This window comes from Stegostoma tigrinum, chromosome 40 (assembly GCF_030684315.1).
Source record: "Stegostoma tigrinum isolate sSteTig4 chromosome 40, sSteTig4.hap1, whole genome shotgun sequence".
Taxonomy (NCBI): domain Eukaryota; kingdom Metazoa; phylum Chordata; class Chondrichthyes; order Orectolobiformes; family Stegostomatidae; genus Stegostoma; species Stegostoma tigrinum.
The window spans coordinates 14,400,431-14,418,331 of record NC_081393.1 but is presented as its reverse complement, the minus strand read 5'-3'; the positions used below and the strand labels follow the sequence as shown (position 1 = coordinate 14,418,331).

Sequence of the window (17,901 nt, the reverse complement as noted above, 5' to 3'; positions counted from 1 at the left end):
GCTCTGTAGAAGCAGTGTGCGCCATTGACAAGATACAATGCAGAAATTCATCAAGGCTTCTTAAACAGCAAATTTCAAATACACGGGATGACTTCCATGTAGAAGTACAACACATACATGAAAACACCACCATTTTTGAATTCCTCTCCAAGAGATTTACCATCCTGAGATGGAAATATATTGCCATTTTTAAAGTGTCATTGGCTCAAAATCGTGAAATTTATTCTTGAATAGCATTGTGGATCTATCTACAGCACATCTATTGCAATTGTTCCAGAAGGCAGTTCGGCATCACCTTGAGAAGGACGGCTGAGGGTGGGCAATAAATGCTGGCTAGCCAGCCACACCCACATCTCATGAATGAATTTTTAAAAATTTGCCTGGGAAATTAAGGATTCGACTAAGCAATTCTGCTATGCCTGGAACCTTCTAAAAAATTCCATCTGAGCCAGAGACATTGGACAATTCAACTACCTCCTAGAAACACTCAAGGTAAGTTAAACTATTGAGAATACAGTCTAAACCCTGAGTAACTTGTCAACTGAACAGATACTACCATTTCAATTCCACCTCACCAGACCCTGACTTGATATCCACAAGTCTTGTCACCACTGCACCTCAATGGTCACACACTTGATTTCACTGCTCCCAACTCACTGCGTCCTGGCCCTTGCTGCGGGCCCTGAACCCCACCCCTGCCCCTTTACCTACTTTGGACTTCACCTGTCTTCACTCCCTGGCAGCTCCCTCCCTCACCTGTTCTTGACCCAGCCCTACACTTCACCTGCTTCAGATCTAGATTCAGCTCTTTTCACCCATCTTGAGGAGCCGTCCTTCCATCTCCTTCTCTGGACTTGATCTGCCTACAACACCCAACACGCACACACACAGACATATACACGCAATACACACACACACACACACACACACACACACACACACACACACACACACACACACACACACACAAGATGTATACACACACACACCTTCCCCCAATGGTGGACCCGACCCACTGTAGATCTGACACCCTACCTCCATTGTCACATCTGATTTCTTCCACTCATTCCGATCTACCTTGAACACTGCATCAGTCACATGGCCCTCTTGCTACCTTTACCCTGGCACCCTAACCACCTAACACAATAACCTCTCGCCATCTAGCACCCTACCCCTTTGGCACACTTTCCTTCCAGCAGCCTAACTTCACACTGTCAAAATTAGTATTTGACAATAGCTATCAAAATTGCTACCTGTGATTCTGGATCTTTAAGTTGCAGTTTAAGCATCTGACTACAGTGTAATGGGGGCATGGTTTGCCTTCCCCTGATAATTCTGCACTATGAGAGAACTGTCAGGATAGAAGTACGGTTCTGGATTTCTGAAAGAGCCCTGATTGAAATCTCTGGTCAGAAATGCAGAGGTCTCTCTTTGTTAAAAAGAAAGGGATGCGTGGCAATCTGTGTGAAATGTCCACTACTTGGAAAATCTGGCCTGATATGTTCACTAATAATGGTTAATGTTTCCCTTTTCAACTCAGGTAATGTCACTATAGTTCAAGAGGATCATAGGGCTGCTTTTTCATTGGAGGGAGATGACTGGTGGTGGATTAATCTGAGAATCACCACTCAGGTGAGAGGAGAGGTTGAGAAGGATGCTCATTCATAGTCACCTCAGCTGAAACTGAAATTGAACCTGTACTGTTGGTGTGACTCTACATCCAAAAACAACCAATTTTTTTTTGGGATAAGTGGCAGTCGATTGGTTCGAGTAAGTTGCTGTACACACCAATGAGTCAAACAATCCATGATAAAAATAACCTGAGTTCAGGAGTGAATATTGGCCAAGACAATTCTCATGCATTTTTTCAAATTGGGTATAAGTTTGGTATTCAATTTAAATGGCAGCAGATTCAAGGGTGTAGCATTCCCTCCATATAATAATGAGGATTCAGGTTTATTTTGCAATTAAATTGTAGATGTATGAAAGATGTGCAGAAGGGTCCTGAATTGTAATGTCGACTTTCCTACTCCTCTGATGCTGCCTGACCTGCTGTATTCTTCCAACTGTGTTGAAACTGCCATCCTTACCTGGTGTAGTCTCATGTGACCCGGACTCACAGCAGTATGGTTGATTCTTAACTGCCCTCTGGGTCATTAAGATGGGCAATAAATATTGGCCTAGACAGTGACACCCTCATCCTGTGAATGAATTGAAAAAACTTTTCAGGAAAAGGAATCTTTCCAGAATCAAACAAATTTTGGAAAATTTACAGTACATCTACTGCCTCTTTAACAATTTCTTTTAAAATCCTAGCTTGAAGTTCATATAGATGTCTCAATTCTTAGGTCCATCAGTTTGCTCAGTATCACTTCACTAATTATAATTTCACCAAGTTTCTGTTTTCTTTCAACCTCTTGGTTCATAGGTATATTTGGCCTTTTTCTCTATCTTCTTCTGTAAGGACACAAGCAAAATGTTTTTCGATAACACCAGATATTTATTACCTTCATTTAACTTGTTATTCTCAGCCTCAAGAATACCAATATTCTGCTTGCTCTTTTGCCTTTTAATATCTTTAAAAACTCTTGCTATCTGGTTTTACGTTGTTGGCTAGCTTTCACTTATGCTGAAATTTATTTCTCCTGATTACCTTTAGAGTTATTCTGTATTGTTCTTTATTTTCTGACTTACCATTTGACCTGCCACTCATCTTTGTATAATTATAGTTTGCTCAGAAAGATTGATGGTTCCCCTAATTTTGTTGTTAATCATGGTTAGTAGTAGATCTTCTCCTAGATTTTTTCTTAATCATGCATGTGTCATTTTTTTTTGAGTATTCTGAAATGTTCCTTCAAATGTCTACCACTGCTTCTCAACTGAGATATTTCATAGCTAGATCACAGTGCATTTAAGCTAGCTCAATTTTCATGCCAAATAATTGTCCTTTTATTTAGTTAAAATTCCAGTCTTAAACATATTCTTTTCAGTTTTGAGATGGATTTAAAATTCAGTAATATTACAATCACTTTGAGATCCAACACTAATTCTGTTATAGCTAGCTTGCTGGTTGATTCCAGAATGTGCTACTCTCAGAAACTACCTCAAAAGCATTTTATGAACTAACTGAGACTATCATTGCCAAAAAAATGATTTTTGCAGTTTCCATGTCGATGAAAATGATCCATTGTTGTCCCTTTATCAACAACACCCAAATTTCTTCTTGTATACTCCTTCCTACACTGTGACTGCTGTTCAGGGTGGATCATTCCACCTGGTGACTTCTTTCCTGACTATACCTCATCTCCAACCAAACCAATTCTACATCCTGATTTCCTTAACCAAGGTCATCAGTAACTATTGCCACAATATCATCTTTTATTGGATTTTCCTTCACTGTTAATGAAAACCCACACTTTGAATCATTGCAAAGTGCAAATAGCCAGAGTTTACTGAGACATTGGAAGACAACCTGAATTCTGCAATGCTCATCAACGTACAACGAATTAGCTGGCATTTTCAATGTATTAAGGGGTATGTTGTTTATGGCAAATCTTTGGAATTTGGTGGTCAATGTTTATTATTTCCTTTGCTGAAATAGTATCTTTCCCTTAATTTCTACAATTCTTTTTGAACAACCAGCCAAGTTTGCACAGTGCATGCTGATTAAACACAATGCTAAAATGCATGTTTCAACTATTTAAGTCCCTTACTAACAACATAACAAGTGTTAATGAAAGTCAGTCAACCTCTCTGCCTAAGAAAGTGAGCAGATCATGAGTTGTTGGTTGAAATTTTATTCATGTCAAATTTAAAATGTAAAAAAGTTCCTCCTAGTCGTCTTCTTAACACAAAATTTATTTTGCTGTTTATTTCCCCATATGAACCTGTTTTGACAAAAATACCTCACTCAAATATCCATTTCTCAATTGTTTCTCTGTTTATACCACAATTCTTAAATCTAATTGATTAAATCAGATATATACTTCATTGTTTCCCCTGTTCACTAACGCCAGACACCACAGCCATTCAATTATCAATTCACAGCTCTGATAAGTAAATGTAGTTTAGAATGGCATTATGGTCAGCATGGATGTGGTGGGCTGAAAGGTCTGTTCCTGTGCTATTATGTTCTATAACTGGCCCTCTTAATATATATCCTACTCGACCGAGTCACTTCCTTGTGGTGGTGAGTTTGACATTTTCACTGAGACACTGCTGAGAGATGCCTTTCCTCCACCACAGAATTGTTAACAGCACGCCAGGAGGCCATTTGGCTCATCGTACCTGCATCAGTTGTTCCATCTAAATTGCCCTGTAGTGTTCAGGGATGTGTAGATTAGGTAGGTTATAGTCGGATGGGCCTGGGTGGGATGCTGTGAGAGTCAGTGTGGACTTGTTGGGTCGAAAGGCGTGTTTCCACTCTGTCGGGATTCTGTGGCTCTATGGTACTGAAATGTTTTGAGGCGGAAGGGTGCAGTTGAATGACTCAGGCCAGTTACCTTGAAATGCTGAACTCTATTGAGTTCTAGTACAAGAGAGGAGATGAACAATGAGAACTTATGTAGATGGTGGGCTTAGCATTTTCTCATTTTAACTTACTGAAGACATGGCAGTGGAGATGCCAATAGCATGTTCAGTATTTTTGCTTTCACTGGACTGCTGTCGCTCTCTCACTCAATTATGAGGCTTTCTTCCCCAGGCGTTTTGACCAATAAGAAAGGATGGGTTAAGGTGAGATGATGCCCCTAATTTGTCAAAAGGAAGGATTTCTAATTAAAAAGGACCTTGACAGGTGTCAGAATACGCATCTAATATTAAGTGGATCTGATACCAAAAGGTAAAATCTGAAAAAAGGACAGATCATTTTCCTTGCTAAGTTTATTTACAAGATATAGTATTATCAGAGCTCTGCCGCTGAACTTGTTTTGCCTAATTGTGAATTGCGTCAGATATTTGGAGTGTTTCCACCACGATGCCCAGCAAGATTCCTTGACATTTGTTACCTATACATATCTAATTAGTGACAAACCCCCATGCATTGCATCTCTCATGCCTGAGTCTACCCCCATTTTATGATGTGCTATTGCCGGAACAACTCATCACTCACCGGATATTACTGAAAGACCGGCATCCTCTGTACCCATACCATCTTTAAAAGCTCACTCTGCACCTAGACAAGCATTGCCAGTCAGGACCTGCCACACACATTACTAACATTTGCTCTAGAGATGACAGACAGGGTGAAATGGGTGGCCCACTTTATAGATGGGGACTTGGAGGTTCTATTAGATGAGCTGGTGCAGACTCAGAAACTTCTCTTTACTGAGAACCAGCAGAATCACCATGTCAGACTAGTCTGAGGTTGCCACTCGAGTCAATCCAATCTTAACCATCTGGAGGTATGCATAGCATTGCAGGATTAAGGTCATAGTCCTTCTCCACTCTGCCAGTGTAAATACCACCATTCTGTCTCTGATATCGCACACTCACTCTATCTGTAGTTTCAGAGATGGTAAGAACTGCAGATGCTGGAGAATCTGAGATAACAAGGTGTAGAGCTGGAAGAGCACAGCAGGCCAAGCATGCTGAAGATTTCTGAAGAAGGGCCTAGGCCTGAAACATCAGCTTTCTGGCTCCTCTGATGCTGCTTGGCCTGCTGTCTTCATCCAGCTCTACACCTTGATATCTCACTCTATCTATGCTATGGTACCTTCCTACCACCAAGTCTCATGCTCTGCCACTCTCTCAGATATTGTTGGATTTGAACATGGACTGCCTCAGTATTGAAGGACATTGTGCAATCAGAAATGAACATCCCTACTTGTGACCTTATGATGGGGGAAAGGTCATTTCTAAAGCCCCTGAAGATGGTTGGCCAAGGACCTTACCCTGAGGAACTCCTGCAGAGATATCCTTCGACCACCACAACCATTTTCCTATGTGCCAGGTATGACTTTAACCAGCAGAGGACTTTCCCCTGCTACCAATTGATTCCAGCTTTGCTAGGGCTCCTTGATGCCACACTCAGTTGAATGCAGCCTTAATGTCATGGCTAAACGGATTAGCAATAGTAAATGTAGGGATTGGGCAGGTGGCCGTGTCTGGATGAGATGCTTTTTGAAGGGTCAGTGCAGACTCGATGGGCCAGATGGCCTCTTTCAGCACTGTGGGTATTCCATGATTCTACGATTCTATGAAAAGATTTTTCGTGCAGAAAGGCATCATGTTTCACTGCTGAAGGGCCTGTTCCTGTTTTACACAGTTATTTGTTCTTTGAATCTTGTATTAAAAATACATCAACATTACAATATAATGCATTACAGTGCAGCAACAAATAGTGACATTTGAATCTGTGAAAGCATTCTTAGCTTTAAGATTGCTCCAGACTGATCAGTCGGCTTTTCATTTACTTCATGAATTGTAAAATTAACATGCTTTCAAGGAGCTTCAAAACTTTAACTTCCAGATGAAAATGGCATGCAGGCGAAAATCACTTTCTGTCCCCCATTTAAAATGAGGAACCTGACTTCAGAACAAGGGAGGTGTGTGTTTTGTGCACTAGGCGTTCCCAAACAGAAGGGACAGAGGAAAAAGTCATGAGGTCCAAATAACAGGGAAATTGGATTTCCTTCAAAAACATACGGTACATTTATGCAGTGAAACACATTTTGGACACTGACAAAAATTTGGAATCGACCTTCATGTAATATCAGTGGCTGTACATATTTGATGAGTTGACATTTTTGCTCAGTCTAAGTATAACTCAGGAGAGGACCAAAAGAAGAATTAGGAGCTGAAATTGACAATTCAGCCTCTCGAGTCTGTTGTGTTATTCATACAATTATGGCTGATCTCACCACGGCCACAAATTCACTATCCTACCTACTATCCATAATCCTGTTACACAAACTGTTACGAATTAAAAATCTGTCAATCTCCTCAAATTTACACAATGGCACAACATCCACTGCACTCTGGGGCAGCGAATTTCATAGATTTATGACCCTTTCAGAGAAGTAATTTCTTCTCACCTCTCTATTTTAAATCTGCTACCCGCTATCCTAAAACTATGACCTGTCATTCTAGATTTGCCATACAAGAAGAAATATCCTCTCGACATCTACTTTGTCAACCCCTTTAGCATCTTAAGTACCTCAAGTAAATTGAGTCATAGAGTCATACAGCATGGAAACATACCCTTCGGTTCAATTCATTCGTGTTGACCAATTTTCCCAAACTGAACTAATCCCACTTGTCTGTCCAAATGTCTTTTAAATGTTGTAACTGTACCTGCATCTACCATTTCCTCTGGAATTCATTCCACATAAGAACCACACACTGTGTGAAAAATTTACTCCTCAGGTCCCTTTTAAATCTTTCTCCTCTCATCTTAAAAATATGCCCTCTCATTTTGAACTCCACTACTCTACGCAAAAGACATTTGCTAGTCACCTTATCTATGCCCCTTTTGATTTTATAAAGGTTTATAAGGTCACCCATCAATCTCCTATACTCCCATGAAAAGAGTCTCAGCCTAAACAGTGTCCCCCATTACTCAGAACTGCAAGTCCCAGCAAAATCTTTTCCGAATCCTGTCCAATTTAAGAATATGTTCCTCTGGCAGGATAACCAGAAATGTACAAAGTACTCCAAAAGTGTCTTCATGGCCTTGTCAACCTCAACATGACATCCCAACTCTGATACTCAGTGGTCTGAGCAATGAAGGCAAGCCTGCTAAATGTCTTCTGAACCACTCTGTCTATCCGTGACACAAATTTCAGAGAACTATGTACCTGAACGCCTCGGTCTCTCTGTTCTGCAGCTCTATTCAGGGCCCTACCATTAAATGTGTGAGGCCTGCCCTTTTTCGTTTTACCAAAATACAATGCCTCACATTTATCTAAATTAAACTCCATCTGCCACTCCTCATTCCATTGGCCCAATTGATCAAAATCCCTTTGTAATCTTAGATAACCTTCTTTACTGTCCACTCTAATGCCAATTTTGATATCGTTCACAAACTTACTTACCATACCTCCTAAACTCTCATTCAAATCATTTCTATAAATGACAAACAACAATGGACCCAGCGCCAATTGCTTTGGTCTGCCACTGGGTACAGTCCTTTACCACCACCACCACCATCCTCTGTCTCCGACCATCAAACGAACTTTGTATCCAATTGACAAGCTCTGTGATTGAACTTTACCAACCACTCTACCATGCGGAACCTTGTTAAATGCTTTAGTCAAGTCCTTGTGGACAAGGTCCACCGACCTGCCCTCATCTGTCATTTTGGTCACATCCTCAGAAAACTCAATCTAATTTGTGAGACACAACTCATGCACAAATTTGCATGCACAAAGCCATGCTGATAATCGCTGAAGATAAGTATATTAACATAAGAGAAAAAGAAGCTGTGAAGGAAGAAAAAAAAAGTAAAAGCAGATGGAGCAGATGAGCTCTGGGTAGAGGCCTGCACTCTCTGCTGCGACAAATCACAATGGCAATACTACTGTGATTAGTCATGAAAATGTATTCACACAAGGCTGTAGATGTTCTCAAATAACAGAACATAACTTTATTACACACAAAAAAAGACGATGTCTAAAATAGAAAGATATTAACATCAACAACCAATCAAAGTTTCACCCTGTTTCCCAACACTCACCTTTTCAGAGACTCTGCTCCAGTGCAATTTCATTTTGTTTCTTGACTTGTTAGCTTCGACTTTACTGACACCTTTCAATGCATTTTCCTTTCCAAATCTACTGGCATGAATTTTTCAAAATGCGATCATCTAAAAATTTCAATTTTTAGAACTTGAAGTTTCTGTCCAAACTTACAGCTTGGCAGCTCTGGGCACTAAAACACATTGGCTAAAATGACTCGTTCCCCTGAAATAAAAACTTGAATCTCTTGCAAAGAGAAATAGTTCTCCCTTCTGAGCTGAACTATTGATTCTTCTATACAGAAATTGAACCTTCTAAAGCCAGAATAAAATTTATGGCTTTCTGATCTGTTTTAAACTCAACAGTGTAAACATTCTGCATACCGACACTTGAGATACCGACTCTGAGTACCGACACTTAATTAGAACATAGAACGTTACAGCACAGTACAGGCCCTTCGGCCCTCGATGTTGTGCCGACCTGTCTTACCGATCTCAAGCCCATCTAACCTACACTATTCCATGTACGTCCATATGCTTGTCCAATGACGACTTAAATGTACCTAAAGTTGGTGAATCTACTACTGTTGCAGGCAAAGCATTCCATTCCCTTATTACTCTCTGAGTAAAGAAACTACCTCTGACATCTGTCCTATATCTTTCACCCCTCAATTTAAAGCTATGCCCCCTCATGCTCGCCGTCACCATCCTAGGAAAAAGGCTCTCCCTATCCATCCTATCTAACCCTCTGATTATTTTATATGTTTCAATTAAGTCACCTCTCAACCTTCTTCTCTCTAATGAAAACAGCCTCAAGTCCCTCAGCCTTTCCTTGTAAGACCTTCCCTCCATACCAGGCAACTTCCTAGTAAATCTCCTCTGCACCCTTTCCAAAGCTTCCACATCCTTCTTGTAATGCAGTGACCAGAACTGTACGCAATACTCCAAGTGCGGCTGCACCAGAGTTTTGTACAGCTTCACCATAACCTCTTGGTTCCGGAACTCGATCCCTCTATTAATAAATGCTAAAACACTGTATGCCTTCTTAACAGCCCTGTCAACCTGGGTAGCAACTTCCAAGGATCTGTGTACATGGACACCGAGATCTCTCTGCTCATCTACACTACTAAGAATCTTACCATTAGCCCTGTACTCTGCCTTCTGGTTACTCCTACCAAAGTGCATCACCTCACACTTTCTGCATTAAACTCCATTTGCCACCTCTCAGCCCAGCTCTGCAGCTTATCTATGTCTCTCTGCAACCTACAGCATCCTTTGTCACTATCCACAACTCCACCGACCTTAGTGTCACCTGCAAATTTACTAACCCATTCTTCTACGCCCTCATCCAGGTCATTTATAAAAATGACAAACAGCAGTGGACCCAACACTGACCCTTGCGGTACACCACTAGTAACTGGTCTCCAGGTTGAACATGTCCCATCAACTACCACCCTCTCTCTTCTTTCAGCAAGCCAATTTCCGATCCAAACTGCTATATCACCCACAATTCCATTCTTCCGCATTTTGTACAATAGCCTACTGTGGGGAATCTTATCGAACGCCTTGCTGAAATCCATGTACACCACATCAACCGGTTTACTCTCATCTACCTGTTTGGTCACCTTCTCAAAGAACTCAATAAGTTTGGTGAGGCACGACCTTCCCTTCACAAAACCATGCTGACTATCCCTAATCAATTTATTCTTTTCTAGATGATTATAAATCCTATCTCTTATAACCTTTTCCAACACTTTACCAACAACTGAGGTAAGGCTCACTGGTCTATAATTACCAGGGTTGTCTCTACTCCCCTTCTTGAGCAGGGGAACCACATTTACTATCCTCCAGTCATCTGGCACTATTCCTGTAGACAATGACGAGTTAAAGATCAATGCCAAAGGCTCGGCAATCTCCTCCCTGACTTCCCAGAGGATCCTAGGATAAATCCCATCCGGCCCAGGGGACTTATCTATCTTCACCCTCTGAAGGATTTCTAATACCTCTTCCTTGTGAACCTCAATCCCACATAGTCTAGTAGCCTGTATCTCAGTATTCTCCTCGACAACATTGTCGTTTTCTAAAGTGAATACTGTTGAAAAATATTCATTTAGCGCTTCCCCAATCTCATCTGACTCCACACACAACTTACCACTACTATCCTTGATTGGGCCTAATCTTACTTTTGTCATTCTTTTATTCCTTAAATACCTATAGAAAGTCTTAGGGTTTACCCTGATCCTATCCGCCAACAACTTCTCATGTCTCCTCCTGGCTTTTCTGAGCTCTCTCTTTAGGTCTTTCCTGGCTACCTCGTAGCCCTCAAGTGCCGTAACTGAGCCTTCACATCTCATCCTAACATAAGCCTTTATCTTCCTCTTAACCAGAGATTCCACCTCCTTCATAAACCACAGCTCCCGCGCTCTACAGCTTCCTCCCTGCCTGACAGGTACATACTTGTCTAGGACACAGAGGAGCTTTTCCTTGAATAAGCTCCACATTTCTAATGTGCCCATCCCCTGCAGTTTCCTTCCCCATCCTATGCTCCCAAAATCTTGCCTAATCTCATCATAATTGCCTTTCCCCCAGCTATAATTCTTGCCCAGTGGTATACACCTATACCTTTCCATCACTAAAGTAAACATAACAGAATTGTGATCGCTATCACCAAAGTGCTCACCTACTTCCAAATCTAACACCTGGCCAGGCTCATTACCCGGTACCAAATCTAATGTGGCTTCGCCCCTTGTTGGCCTATCTACATACTGTGTCAGGAAGCCCTCCTGCACACACTGGACAAAAACTGACCCATCTATAGTTCTCGAATCGTAGTGTTCCCAGTCAATATTTGGAAAGTTGAAGTCCCCAATGACAACTACCCTGTCTCTCTCACTCCTGTCGAGAATCATCTTTGCTATCCTTTCCTCTACATCTCTGGAACTATTCGGAGGCCTATAGAAAACTCCCAACAGGGTGACCTCTCCTTTCCTGTTTCTAACTTCAGCCCATACTACCTCAGTTGATGAGTCCCCAAACATTCTTTCTGCAACTGTAATACTGTCCTTGACCGACAATGCCACACCTCCGCCCCTTTTACCATCTTCTCTGTTTTTACTGAAACATCTAAATCCCGGAACCTGCAACAACCATTCCTGTCCCTGCTCTATCCATGTCTCCGAAATGGCCACAACATCGAAGTCCCAGGTACTAACCCATGCTGCAAGTTCACCCACCTTATTCCAGATGCTCCTGGCATTGAAGTAGACACACTTCAAACCAATTTCTTGCTTGCCGGTGCCATCTTGCTTCCCTGAAACTTTATTTCGGACCACCCTACTCTCTACCTTTTCTATAGTCGAACTGCAACTTTGGTGCCCATCCCCCTGCTGAATTAGTTTAAACCCACCCGAATAGCCTTAGCAAATTTCCCCCCCCCAGGATATCGGTACCCCTCTGGTTCAGGTGAAGACCATCTTGCTTGTAGAGGTCCCACCTACCCCAGAAAGAGCCCCAATTATCCAAGAATCCAAAACCCTCCCTCCTGCACCATCCCTGTAGCCACGTGTTCAACTCCTCTCTCTCCCTAATCCTCGCCTCACTAGCACGTGGCACGGGCAACAAACCAGAGACAACAACTCTGTTCGTCCTAGCTCTCAGCTTCCATCCTAGCTCCCTGAATTTCTGCCTTAAATCCCCATCTCTCTTTCTACCTATGTCGTTGGTGCCAATGTGGACCACGACTTGGGGCTGCTCCCCCTCCGCCTTAAGGATCCCAAAAACAAATTATCGTCACTAACTTTCTTGGTATTGACATACTTCGGTCACTGTTCAAAATTACGCTCTGATTTTCTTTTAAAAAATTATGTACACGGAACTGTTTCACAACGATCTGTCTGTATTGTAAAATCCAAATCCCAAAATACAATAAAGATGCACTGTACACTTATAATCAAAATATAAACTTGGGTAAATGTTGATTTACAAGAGACCAAAATTTTAGGAAAAAAAATAGAGTTGATTCTTACAGAAGGATCATTTTTGAGGGATTGAAATCTTTGCATGTGGTTGGGCATGATGATACATTGGGAATTTTTTTTCTTTACCATTGATTCATGACAGGCTAGCAAAGCTTGTCTGAGATAATGGGAACTGCAGATGCTGGAGAATTCCAAGACAATAAAATGTGAGGCTGGATGAACACAGCAGGCCAAGCAGCATCTCAGGAGCACAAAAGCTGACGTTTTGGGCCTAGACCCTTCATCAGAGAGCAAAGCCTGTCTGACCTGATTGGCAACATTTTGGAGGTGCCTATTCCCATCCCTGAGATTCTTTCCCATTCACACCTACTTTTGCTTGTTTCTTTTCTCTTCTATCCTTTCTTTTACACTCGAGTGACAGTTGCTTCAGTATGTACAATAATTGAAAATACTCAAATGGTCAAAGAAGGCTGAAAGTGAGGTATGGACTTGGCACTTGTGGTATTTCAGGGAACTGACCTGAAGGGAAATTAGATTTTAAAATAACGTCTGCTTTTAATGGATGCTGTCCATTAAGCTCGTATGTTGTTTCAAATAATTATTCAATTGTTAGAAGTGGCACAAGCCACCCACAGTCTTTGTGTACAAAGATTTTTTTTCATTTAATTCTCTGCAGTACAGAAATTATCACAATGGAAATCCAATTTACTGGAATATCAGCAGCTAGGTGGCATAAAAACTTCATGGTGAACTGAGAATATTGTGTAATTGTAGAAAACATTACATGCATCTGAAACACAAAATATTTCAAGGAATTGACACAGATTGTTCCTTTGCTGGCTATTTTTTGAGTTATTATTTTATTGGGTTGCTACTCACAAATTGTGTTTTTCAAATAAAAATAGCAAGTGTGAGAGAAACTGAACAAGTCTGGTAAGACTTGGAAGCAGGACAAGAGTCAAAGAGGAAACCAAATGAAGGATAAGTTAGTCAACTTAATTTTGAGTCCAGAAGGCTATAAAGTACCAAAACGGAAAGTTCACATTTTTCAGCAGTGTTTGTGACTCTGTGGATTCTGAAGGAGATTGTGTCTGGACAACATTCCGTCTTGGGCTGACAAGTGGTGGCAAGAAACATTTGTCGCACAAGCCAGTCAATTACTGCCTCAAACAAGCAAGATTGTAACCTTCACCCCTTGATATTCAATTGCATTACCATTGCTAAATATGGCCTACTTAAAATTCTGGGGGCTACCAATGATCAAAAATGAACAGGATCATCATAGTAAGTAGTGGGGATACAAGAGCAGGTCAGAGGCTAGGAATTCTGCAGCAAGTAACTGATCTCCTGTCTGTGCAGTACCTGTACATTATTGACAAGACAAAAATTAGGAGGCTGGTGGAATACTCTCCATTTGCCAGCTCCAACAACACTCAAGAAGCTAGAGACCATTAGGAGAAAGCATTCCCCACTTGATAGGTACCCCATTCACTGCTTTCAACATTGACCGCCTTCATCATAAACATCAAGTGACATCCATGTGTACCATCTACAAGTTATGCTGCAGCAACTCACCAAATTTCCATTGGCAACACCTCCCAAACTCATGACCTCAACAACTGTGAAGGGTAAGAACAGCAGATGCATGGAAACACCACCACCTGTAAATTTCCCTGAGTCACATACCATCCTAACTTGGAACTATATCCCCATTCCTGCACTGTTGCTGAGTCACAATCCTGGAACTCCCTTTCTGACAACACTGTGGGTGTTTCTTTACTGGAAAGACACTGAGAAGGCAGCTCACCACAGCTCTTCTTTAAGGCACTAGGATTGTGTAATAAATACTGGCTTGGCCAGACACATCCACATCCTGCAATTGAATGTAAGAATAGTTTGAGGCCAGCAACTGTCTTCCATTTAATCTCCCCTCCACTCCCATTCTGGTTTGGTTTTCTTGGGTTTGCTATTAGCATTTTGCTATTAACACCAGATCTGGACCTATGACTCTTCTGTACAACCATTACCACTCTCTTTGCCTTTTGTTCTGTGATATCTGAGACCTTTAATGATGTTCACTGTCTAACCTTGTTCTGACTTTCTCTTTTGCTCCACCTGGTCCTCCCCACCTTTCTCAACAATGTAAATCCCATCACTTCTCTCCCTCTCTGTTCAGTTCTGAAGTCAGTGCCTTTATCCCAAGGTGGAAATGTCTAATACTAAGTTCGACATGCTGCTGTGGGAGGTGATAGAAGTAGATACATTTGCAAAGTTTGAGAGGCATTTAGATACTCACAAGAACAAGCAGAGTATAGAGGATATGGACCATGTGCGGGCAGATGGAATTAGTTTAGAACAGCTAGGTCAGCATTAATTCCCCATCCCAGATTGGCCTTTAGAAGGTGATAGTGAGCTACATTCTTGAACCACTACGCTCCGTATGATGTAGGTACACACACAGTGACACACTGAATGCTGTTGTAGGGTTTTGACCGAGTAATAGTAATGAAATGGCAGCGTAGCTCCAAGTCAGAATAGTATGTGGGTCAAATGGGATCTTGCAATGGGGGCTAGGGGTGTTCCCATGAGCATATTAACAACAACTGGACTAATTCATGCCTGCATGCAGCAGCACCAGGAAAATATTATGACTTAGGTTGAGAAACAGTAGATAGCAGCCAGGGAATTACCATTTGCAATAAACAATTAACCACCTCTCCACGACATTCACTGATAAAATCATTGAATTTTCTCACTATCGCCTTCTTCAGAATTACCATTGATCAGAAGCTTAGACACTATCCAGGTCAAAACAGCTGCTTGATCAGTATCCAATCCGTTATCTTAAACATTCACTCAATTTGACCATTGTTACAAGGTAGTTAAATTCTTGAACTGCCTTCAAGTTCCTGAGCTGAATTGCTGTATTTTCTTAAATGTTTAATTGCTCCCAATGTCTTTTAATCCTGTGCCTGGAAGGCCTCCTAGCCCCTTGGGAATACTGGATAGTTCTCCTTACCCCTCTTACCGTCATCCCCTATGCAACTTGAGTCCCTGCACTTGTCCGTGTTCAGCCAATTCTTTGTTTTTCCAAGGTTAGAAAGGGGTCACAATACTTGCTCCAGCAATGATTTACCTTCCAGTTCATACTAGCAGGTAATGATTTTGGAATCCTTGCTAATGCATGCAGCAAATCAACTGTGCAGTTTGTGCTGGCTGCATGTAAAAATCATGTTAGGAATCAGGCAGCAACAAGATGTCATGCTGCCTGCAATGCATCAAATGTGTATGTACATTAAAATACTTAGGCCTGTTTTTATAGGCTATCCACTTTAGCCCTGCCTTAATTTTTCTTTTGGCTGAAATTCCAGAAGATCTTTTTGGAGGTAAGACCATGGTGGCTTGGAACCCCTCTCGATTCTAGATTAAATTTCTGCGTTGGCTTACATGTGATGATTGGAAGGTCATGGAGCAATCCCATCTCCTACCCTGCCACCCAACAACAAAACTAGGGAAGATAACTGTGCGCAAACAAGATAATTGTTTAGACTGAAAATATTTTTTTAAAAATTGCGCTGCATTCTTGAGAAGCTTTAGCATTACAATCAATTGTTTTGCAGACAATGATAACTGGGAGCCTCAGAGTCATAGAGTCATACTGTATGGAAACAGACCTTTTGGTCCAACCAGTCCACACCAACCATGTACCCAAACTAAACTAGTCCTACTTGTATGCATTTGGCAAATATCCTTTGGAACCTTTCCGATGCAGAAACTTATCCAAATACCTTTTAAATGTTGTGATATTACTTGCATCCACCACTTCCTCCGGCAGTTCATTTCACACATGAACCAGTCTCTATGTGAAAAAGTTGCCCTGTGTGTCCTTTTTAAATCTTGCTCCTCTCACCTTAAAAATAAGACCCCTAGTTTTGAACTCCTCCACCCTAGGGAAAAGACCCTTGCCACTCACCTTATCGATAGCCCTCACGATTTTATAAATTTTTGTAAGTTCACCCCTCAACCTCCTACCCTTCCCAGTGGAAAAAACAGTTCCAGCCTATTTTTGTAACTCAAGCCCTCCCTTCCAGGCAACATCCTGGTCGTTTTTTTCTGAACCCTCTTCAATTTAATAATATCTGACTGAAAGCAGGGCCACAGAATTGCACACAGTCCTCCAGAAGAAGCGTCACTGTACAACTTCAGCATGATGTTACAACTCTGGTTCTCAAAGGTCTGAGCAATGAAGACAAGCATGCTAAATGCCTTCTTAACTACCCTGTTTACCCGCGATACAAATTTCGAAGAATTATATACCTAAACTCCTCGGTCTCTGTTCTACAACACTACCTAGGACCCTAAATTGAGTGGCCTGTGCCACTTATAGCAACACTAGGTACACATGTGCCCTTTGTAAATCATGTGGCTAAGGGAAAATTTGTGAGATGTCAATCATATGGAATAATTTGGATTTGCCTGCCTATTTGAGATCCTTTATCACCATCCACCAAAAAGTTAAACATATGAAAGCTACCAAAAGAAGCATCATTACTTTTTATGCCTTATTCCAATGTCCATGGACATATGGTGCATGTGGCCAGTGCCCGTGAAGAATACGTGAGATACTGGTGACTGGCATTCAACATGGAGATCTTCAGCAGCCAGGGACTAGTTGAAAGTGCAAAGAACCTCCTCAGTTTTGCATGTTATGTTTATCTGACGGCTAGTTTGTGTGACAGAATTGTAATCTGTGGTAAGTTAGGCTATTTACAAACTGCTTAGCAAACAATGATAAATGTCAGTTGGGAACTCATCACTGTCTACCGGGAGCCTTGCTATGTTGCTTGAGCAAAGTGTACAAGATGCAGTGAACTGATCTCAATGTTCAGATAGGGTTTGGCAAAAATTCTGCCTGATTCCAAGACTCATTTTACTCAGAGCCTGATGGGATTCTGTCTATACCACCTTGACATAACTGCACAGAGACTGGTAGCCCGTCATCAAGTCACTCTTCATTTACATGCACGTAATACATAAGCTCTGACCAGCCAGCTCCAAGCCAGTCCATAGACTGAGGAGACCTTCTGAACCTCCTGTTGTTCTTTATAAAAGCAGTCAGTCACACCAACACACCCCCCGGTATATCTGGAAGACATGAAAGGCACCTGAAAGTCCCATATTCTGTGGGAAACCTGAAAGAGTTGCTTTTTGATGAATCATTTCATTATAATTTCACACTGAGTTTGCCAT

General features: G+C 41.5%; 1 protein-coding gene across 2 annotated transcripts in view; it reads left to right on the top strand.

Moving 5' to 3' along the window:
- Positions 1-17,901, top strand: part of LOC125448142 (methylcytosine dioxygenase TET3-like) — a 353,266-nt gene that overhangs the window by 26,341 nt on the left and 309,024 nt on the right. The gene's annotated exons all lie outside the window — the stretch shown is intronic.